This window comes from Callorhinchus milii, unplaced genomic scaffold (genome assembly GCF_018977255.1).
Source record: "Callorhinchus milii isolate IMCB2004 unplaced genomic scaffold, IMCB_Cmil_1.0 Scaffold1, whole genome shotgun sequence".
Lineage (NCBI taxonomy): Eukaryota > Metazoa > Chordata > Chondrichthyes > Chimaeriformes > Callorhinchidae > Callorhinchus > Callorhinchus milii.
In genome coordinates, this window is record NW_024704742.1 from 98,607,873 (window position 1) to 98,616,186 (window position 8,314).

Below are 8,314 nucleotides of genomic sequence, written 5' to 3' on the forward strand. Positions count from 1 at the left end.
GTCTTAAATTTTGCCCTGAAAATTGCATTACTTGAATTATTTTGTTGGTGGAGAAGTGTACTGAATTTCTAGCCAGCTGTCTCATCTTTGGTACTGATTAATATTCTACTCCAGACCAGAGTTCATAAATTGGTCCTTTTTCTATTAACGCAAAATTCAACCACAGTGGCTCTGCACTGTTCACATTTAATCGCTGTTTGTATTTCAGTGAGGGTTTGGAGGTTTGCAAGTGGGAGATCAATTAATTAAACAGCCGGTTAATTATTCTTCTTCTGTGCACTGAAACTAATCATGATAGGTGAAAATGCAATTTGCTCCAGTATCGAAGTCTTTGCATTCAGCACATAAAGTGCACAATTTCTCATAGTTGTAGCAGTAGACTTATATATAAGATTATGCAGTTTTTTTCCCACATAGCAGAATGCGTGACTGACCTTTTAACAAAAGATAGTTAAATTCAGACCAAAATATTTAGCCACAACTTGATTGTGAAGTCCTGTAGTTCAGTGGTTAGAGCACTCGCCTTACAAGTGAGAGGCCTGGGTTCAATTCCTGGCAGGGCAAAAGCTTGGGCAAATTTACTTACTCCAGATGCCTGATAATAATCACTCAAAAAAAAAAACAATACTAAATTAGTCATTTCAATCCATGACTTTTGTGGTACACTGCTGTGTGCAATTGGCTGCCACGTTTCACCCAAAAATAGTCAATTCACTTACAGTATATTCTGTGAAGCACTTTAAGATGTCTCGAAGACTTGAAAAGCGTTATATCAAATGCAAGGATTATTAGTCTACTGAATGTCTTCTAATTACTCATTGGGTGTGTTAAAATAATTGGGATGTATTACAGTATATTCTGGAGTCCTGTAGCTTAGTGATTAGAACACTCACCTCGCAAGTGAGAGAACCTGGGTTTGATTCCCAGGCAGGGCAAAACATTGGGCAACTTTCCTTACTCCACATGTCTCTTTTTACCTAGCAGTGAGTGGAAACCCTGTTGTTAGTCCTTCAAAATAATAATAATAATAATTTGGTTACTCACTCCATGACTGTTTGTGGGATACTGCTGTGCACGATCGGCTACCGCGTTTCGCCCACATACAGTCAATTCACTTTACAATGTGAATTGTAAAGCTGTATTATATGAAGCGCTTTGAGATATTTCAAAGACGTGATAACAACAAATTTATATTTGATAAGGTGCTATATCAAATGCAAAGATTATTATATTCTGTATATGATTGGGCTATAGTACAGTAAACAGTACATTGTTAGTTGCAGCATAGGGATCATTGAATGCCGGTGCTGGGAAATAAAATCAGTCATTCATTTCATGGCTGTTTGTAGGATATTGCTGTTCACAAAATTTGCTGTCACGTTCGCCTACGAATTTACAGTGACTACAATCACATAAAATCTTGTGAAGCGCTTTGAGACATCTCTACGACGTGATACTGTGCTGTATCAAATGTAAGGATTATTATTATTATTACTGTCCTGTGTTTTGATTTAAACAGAGATATCTTTGGGGCAGAGTTAGCATCAAGTTCTAAGTCATTGCTGATGATAGACCAGGCAGCCTGCCTCATCAGCAAGACTTAGAGGGGATACCAGTCACTGAGAGCAGAGAGTTTCTCTTTCTCTACGTTCTTGTTAATCCTGTAAGCCAAAGCCCTAACAGGAAGCTTGCCAGACAGTGTTCATAATGACAATCTAAGTGGTATGGGCTTTTAACTCCAGGAATACTCCAGAATGCACTCTGTGGAGTCCCCAAATCTTGACTCTTGCAAGCTGCACCTAATATTTTGTGGGATCAGGTAAACAGTGCTTACCTTTGCGCAGAGTATGCACTCTATTTCAGATAAAGGAACATTTCCATGCATATGTGGAACTTGCAGTTTCTTTGCAGTAAGGAAAAATTAACAATTTAAATCAAAGATGTCAAAGAAAATCTCTGCCTGAATGTAATGCAACTTTCTTTGTTGCCACTTCTACCATATTTTCCTCCTGTCTGGGCACATTTTGTTTATTGTACAGTTATGTCCCTGTTAACTGCATATTGTGAGTCCATTTAGTGCTTCACACTATCTTTTGCTAATTTGTTACCTAAATATTATTAACTGGAGCCAGCACACAGTTGATTAAGTGAAGGATACTGACTTATCCTCTGTTCAGTAATCAAAATACATTTACTGCCCAATTTTGTTCTTAATTGCTTTAACTATTGACACGAGGAAAATTTCCCTGTTGGTTACCAGAGAATAAATCACTCTTAATGAGATGATTTATGTATAAACCTGGATGGAAAAAATTTCTAAATCAGATGCTTGCTCAGGATTAGTGAGCGTTTGCCAACAAATTCATTTTCTAATCAATTACAAGTAAGTGCAACTTCCTTTTCTATTCAGTGAACTGTTTTTGTTGACAAATTAATGACTTGCTTTTAACAGCTTGTTGTACACAACCACTTTGCGCAAAAGACAGAAAATAATGGCTTGAAAGCATAGCTTTAATGACCCAGAGGCCAGACTGTTGTCAACTGAGCCAGGCTGCCACCCATAATCTATGATGTGGGTTATTTTCCACTTGTTAGCAAATTTGCCCAAATTGACAGTTTACGTAAAAGAAATGTTCCATCATAAATGTTGACTGCCAAGTTCAGTAAATGTATTGGCTAGCAAAGAATAATGCTTCTATTTCTACATGTTTTATATTTAATACTAGCTGTACCCATTGCAGCTTCACTTTCAACCAAATGATCCAATATGGAATGTAGAGTGACACACAGACAGACATTTTATCTTTATTTATACTAATCTGGGAGGACTCCTATGGGAGGACTCTTTGTGGAAGGATTCAGTGGGAGGACTCGGTGCTTTGAGAATGAAATTTTGTTGTTGTTGCCATGATTTAGCTTTGTCTGTGTTCTTTATTTTGTTCCCGCTGCTTGGCTATGTACATGCTCTGTGACGCAGGATGCCACAGTGCCACGGTCACCAGGTGTAACTGCAGTGTGTGTGTATATACGTAGTTGCTCTGTGATGCATGATGCCATAGCACCTCTTTGACTCGGCGGCCACCAGGTGTAACTGCAGCGAAAAACGCAAAACTGAAAATAACTCATGAACGATAGGAGATACCCATGTCACTCTCATGTCGCAAATATGCCCATGTCACTCCCAGTTGCAAGAGCTTTCCGATGAGGTATAAATCATGCCTCTACATCAATCGGTTATTTTGATCATTCTTGAAGCACAGAGAGACATTGTTGTTTTATTAGTATAGAAGAAGATAGATATATCTAAACTGATACTTGCATTTCATACATAGCTTTTTAAGTTGGAAAGTCTCAAACCATTTCACACAATGAATTACTTTTGAAACATAGTGACTGTTATGTTGCAAACAATGACATTTATTTGCTTCAACCACGTCCCATGAAGAGTGGCACGATTAATAATAATAATCCTTGCACTGGTATAACAGCTTTCACGTTGAGAAGACGTCTTAAAGTACCTCACATGATTTACTGTGAACTGCAGAGACTGTATGTCTAGGTGAATGTGGCAGCCTAACTGCACACAGCAGTGTCACCACAAACAAGAAATGAATGACCAATTTTGTTTGGGGGATTGTTGGACAAAACACTGAAAATACTTTCTCTTTTTGAGTAATCTCATGGGATCTCTTTAAAGTCCACCTAATCAGGCAGACAGAACCTTGGTTTAACATTTCATCTGATGGATATCATCTCCAACAATGCAACACTTCTCCAGCACTGCATTGGAGCGTCAGCCTAGATTATGTGAATTCAGGTCACAATCCTCACACTCGTGTTCAAATCCATTCACTCCCTGGCACCTCTCTACCTCTGTGACCTCCTCACTCCCCAATCCACCACCCGGCACCTCTGCTCAACTGGCACCGGCCTCCTGCTCATCCCTCGCACCCTGCGCTCCACCATCGGAGGTCTTGATTTCAGCCACTACGCTCCAAGACTCTGGAACACTCTCCCTCAATCCCTCCGCTTTGCCACCTCTCTCCCTTCTTTCAAATTCCGCCTGAAAACTTTCCTGTTCGACCGTGCTTATGGCGACCTCCCCCTCCCCCCAGCTCGGAGTCAGGCTTCACCACTGTTAAGCGCTCTGAGACACAAGTGCAAGTTGTTGTAGGGTGGATCCTACAATCTTCTGACTCGGAGACAAGAGAGCTACTAACTGAGGTAGGCTGATACACAATGGCTAATTTGGATTTCTGCAACTTCTTAAAAGAACTTATAGCAAAATAGCTTCAGAATTCTGGTCACTCTTAAATGCTACACAAATTGAGTATAAATAATAATCTTTATATTTGATGTAGCACTTTTCACATGAGGAGGACGTCTCAAAGTGCTTCAGGATATAGCAGAACTGAAACCCAGGTGGAATTGTTGTTGTTGAGCCAGTATAAAAAGGGTTTTATATATATATATATATACGTACTGTATATTTATTATCCAAATACTATAATCTCACATATAGTACTGTGTGCATCCTGTTAAGACTTCCACTGGTCCTCTCTTTAAATCTGTACATTGTTACAAAGCATAACCTATAAATACTTGACAAAAAGGAGAACAGGCAATTTTATGATATTGATCACTCCAGATGACATTATAAAGTAATTAAGAGTGAAGTCGTTTAGTTCACTCGGTGGCCCGAAGGCCCAGGGCCATTTTTCACTTTTGAGGAGCTACATACTGTTACGGGTTACAAGTGAAATAAGTATCTGTCAATCTTAGAGTGGTCTTTTGAGGATACAGCTCCATGGTACAAATAAGCTGAAATACAGCAGTCTCTCAGCACAACCTGAATATGAGATTTTAAACTTTCACTAAAAGAACCTCTGCTGAATTCTGGGGTGGAAAAAAATAATCGCAGGAGAGATTTAAAGGCACAATCTTGTTGAATTATCAGGCTAGAAGAAAATAAACAAATTCCAAACTCAAAAAAAAGGATTTATATTAATACTAATAATCCTAACGTTTGCTATCGTGCCTTTCATGTCAGTAGGACATCTCAAAGTGCTTCACAGGATATACTGTAAGTGTTTTGTGGTCAATTTGTGCATAGCAATGTCCTGCAAACAGCCAAGAAGTGAACAAACAATTTTATTTTTGGAGATTGTTGGTCAGGAAACTCTTTTTGAATAGTGCTTTGGGATCTTTAACATCCATCTCTTGGTGACATCATCCACAGACATGAGGTCAACTTCCACATGTATGCAGATGACACCCAACTCTATCTCTCTGCCTCCACCCTAGACTCCAGGACAACTGATGTCCTGACAAACTGTTTATCAGACATCAAGTCCTAGATGAGAGCCAACTTTCTAAATTTGAACATCAGCAAGACCAAGGCCCTCCTGATTGGCTCACACCAGCCCCTCCACACCCACGGACGCGCACCCCACCTCACTGAGCTAGTCAGGAACCTAGGCATCTTGTTCGACCCTCAACTGCCCTTTCTCCCCCACATCTGTGCCATGACCTGCTCAGCCTTCACCCACCTCCGCAATATTGCCTGAATCCGCCACTGCCTCACCCCTCAGACTGTTGAAACCCTCACACATGCCTTCATTACATCTAGGCTCGATAAAGCCAGCTCCCTGCTTGTCGACCTTCCAAATGCTTCCCTCCACAAGCTAAGGAGCATCCAGAACTCTGCAACTCGTGTCCTCTCCAGCACAAGGCTCCGTGACCCCTATCACTCCCACCCTCGCCTGACTCCACTGGCTCCCCATCCCTCAGAGGATCGAGTTCAAAATCCTCATCCTCAACTTCAGGGCGCTCCATGTCCTTGCAGCCTCCTACCTCTCCGACCTGCTAACCCCTTATTAACCTGTCCGCTCCCTCGGCTTAGCAGGCTCCAGCCTTCTCCATGTCCCCCGCCCGGCCCGCTCCACTATCAGTGGTCAGGCCTTCAGCCTCTCTCCCCCCACCCTCTGGAACTCCATCCCTTCACCTCGCTCCCTCCCTTGCCTCCTTCAAGGCATGCCTCAAGATCCTCCTCTTTGACCATGCCTTCAGCCACCATCCTACCCTCCTTTGCCCTCCACCCTCCCTGATCACCAATTCCCCCAGTTTGGGTACTAATGACCCTGACTATTCAGCGGCCTGGGACGTCCTCCCGACATAAAAAGCGCTTTACAAATGTAATTTTGTATTGTATTGTATCTGAACAAGCAGACAGGACCTTATTTTTTAATGTCTCATCAAGGGTAAGGTTTTCAATAATGCAGCACATTCCAGCACTGCAATGGAGCATCAGCTTAGACTACATTTGCCCAAAATGTTTTGTCTCAGCTTGACCTATCCCTCACTTTATGTATCATCTAGATTCCCTCATCTGCCACATGATTACGATTGTGGTGGCTCTAGGGTTGGTTTTGTTTTCCCTGTGGCTTGAAGAAGGACACAAAAGAATGCACCAAGTATTGAATTCGAAACCAAATTAAAATTCAGTCATTGGAAGATGAGACATTCTACTTTCACGATGGGGACACATTCATCCAAATATGCTCAAACTTCTTAACACTGATGGACTCACTCCAAGAGAAAAGTTTCACCTGCCTCTTTTCCTATTTACCTTCTACACTGTTTCACCGCCTATTTTCCCACTATCCTATTTCCATATAATAATAATCCTTGCATTTGGTACAGCACCTTTCATATCAAGAGCACATCTCAAATTGCTTTCACAGGAATTAAAGTCTCTCTGGCTTTTCTCCCCATCAGAAATATCTTTTCTTCGAAAAGATGTCAATATCTAGGTTGTTGTAGTTGTGCTTCATCTTACTCTGCAATGCCATTGGCAAGAGTTTATTATAGGCAGAATTTAATCTGTCACTGTTTGCAAATCTTTTTTTATTTTCCTGTGCGATAATATTGATTTCAAACAAGATCAAAATAACTTGGGGAAAACAAAGAATTTAAAATGCAAACAATGCATATTTCCATTTGCATTGTGCAGCATACATCTTGCTCTGGGTAAGCATGATTAAAACATACAGTACAGAAATCCTTTTAAAGCCCATCATTAACCAATCAGAAAATATTACCTTACATTCCCATCTATGTTGTGAACCACCACTACTCTAACTTTAATATCTTAGTTCAGAATTTTAGAACGGTAAAACACATTTCATGTAGAGAAAATGTTTGCGTCTTCTTTTAGCACAAAGCTTTATATATTTCATTGTAACATTTATGCCACTTTATACATTTTCAATGCTGACAATACAGAATGCACACCATCAAATAGTTTATGTTTTATGTGATCATTGAGTCCAGACAACTGTTAGATTTAGCCTGGTATTTGCTATAGTAACTGCTATCTGTTTTCAGCATAATGTGATCCTGATTCAGACTCATTTCCAAACTAGGTAGAAATATTGATCAATTCACAAAGATTATCTTACCTGAAATAACTGCTATTTTTCAAATCCATCCAAAAGCCCCAATAGACTGAAGTTAGAGCTCTCCCAATAGGTCAGTTGGCAATCCCACTACATCAACAATTTACATAACGCCTTTCAAATCCAGAGGAATTCTCAAAGTGTTTCGCACAGATGATCTGGAGTCTGAGCCCAGAGGATTGCTGAGAATGGGGGAAAGGTGTCCAAATGTGGATCAAAGAGACAGGTTTTAAGGCAGCAAGGAGGAACAAGACAGAGATTGGGGGGAAAATGGCTGAAAGCTTATCCATTGATAATGTGAGTTGTTCAGGCAGAGGACATAGGTATGCTAGTTAGCATGTCAAAGCATGTCAAAGTAAACCTAAAGGTCGCTGCTTAGGAGTCTCTACGGAACCTGTAACAATGCTTCATTCCCTCAACACTGCACTGGAACAGCAGCCCAGACTATGAGCCCTAAGTCCCGACTCTCAGTGTATGCATATCTGTAACTGTTTAGAAAATGCAGCACAGGTACTATTAATTGGATCCTTAATAATGCCCTTAATTGTTCTGGACAAACCAGTGGAAACTGTTAGCATAATTTTAAACCTATGTTGGAAAATCGAAGAGGGCATTCACATATAAAAGTACTTACTCAGGAACAATTTGAAACTTAACATTTGCTGGTACTTGCTGCATCAGATTTAAATATAAGTGCATGTGATTCCATGTATAAGTCATTAAATAGTGAGAAACTACTTTCCTATATTGAGAGAGGAAAGCTTTACATTTTAGAGCTTTATGTTATTATTTTATATCAACAGGATAATCATTTACAGCTACATTTTCTCCAGAGACTGCTTCAGCAAATATCAGAC

The 8,314-nt window shown here is 40.3% G+C and overlaps 1 non-coding gene across 1 annotated transcript; it reads left to right on the forward strand.

The window, feature by feature from the left end:
- Window positions 1–492: 492 nt before the first annotated feature.
- trnav-uac lies at window positions 493–564 on the forward strand. The gene has a single exon. It is a non-coding gene; the product is annotated as a tRNA-Val (tRNA).
- Window positions 565–8,314: the final 7,750 nt, after the last annotated feature.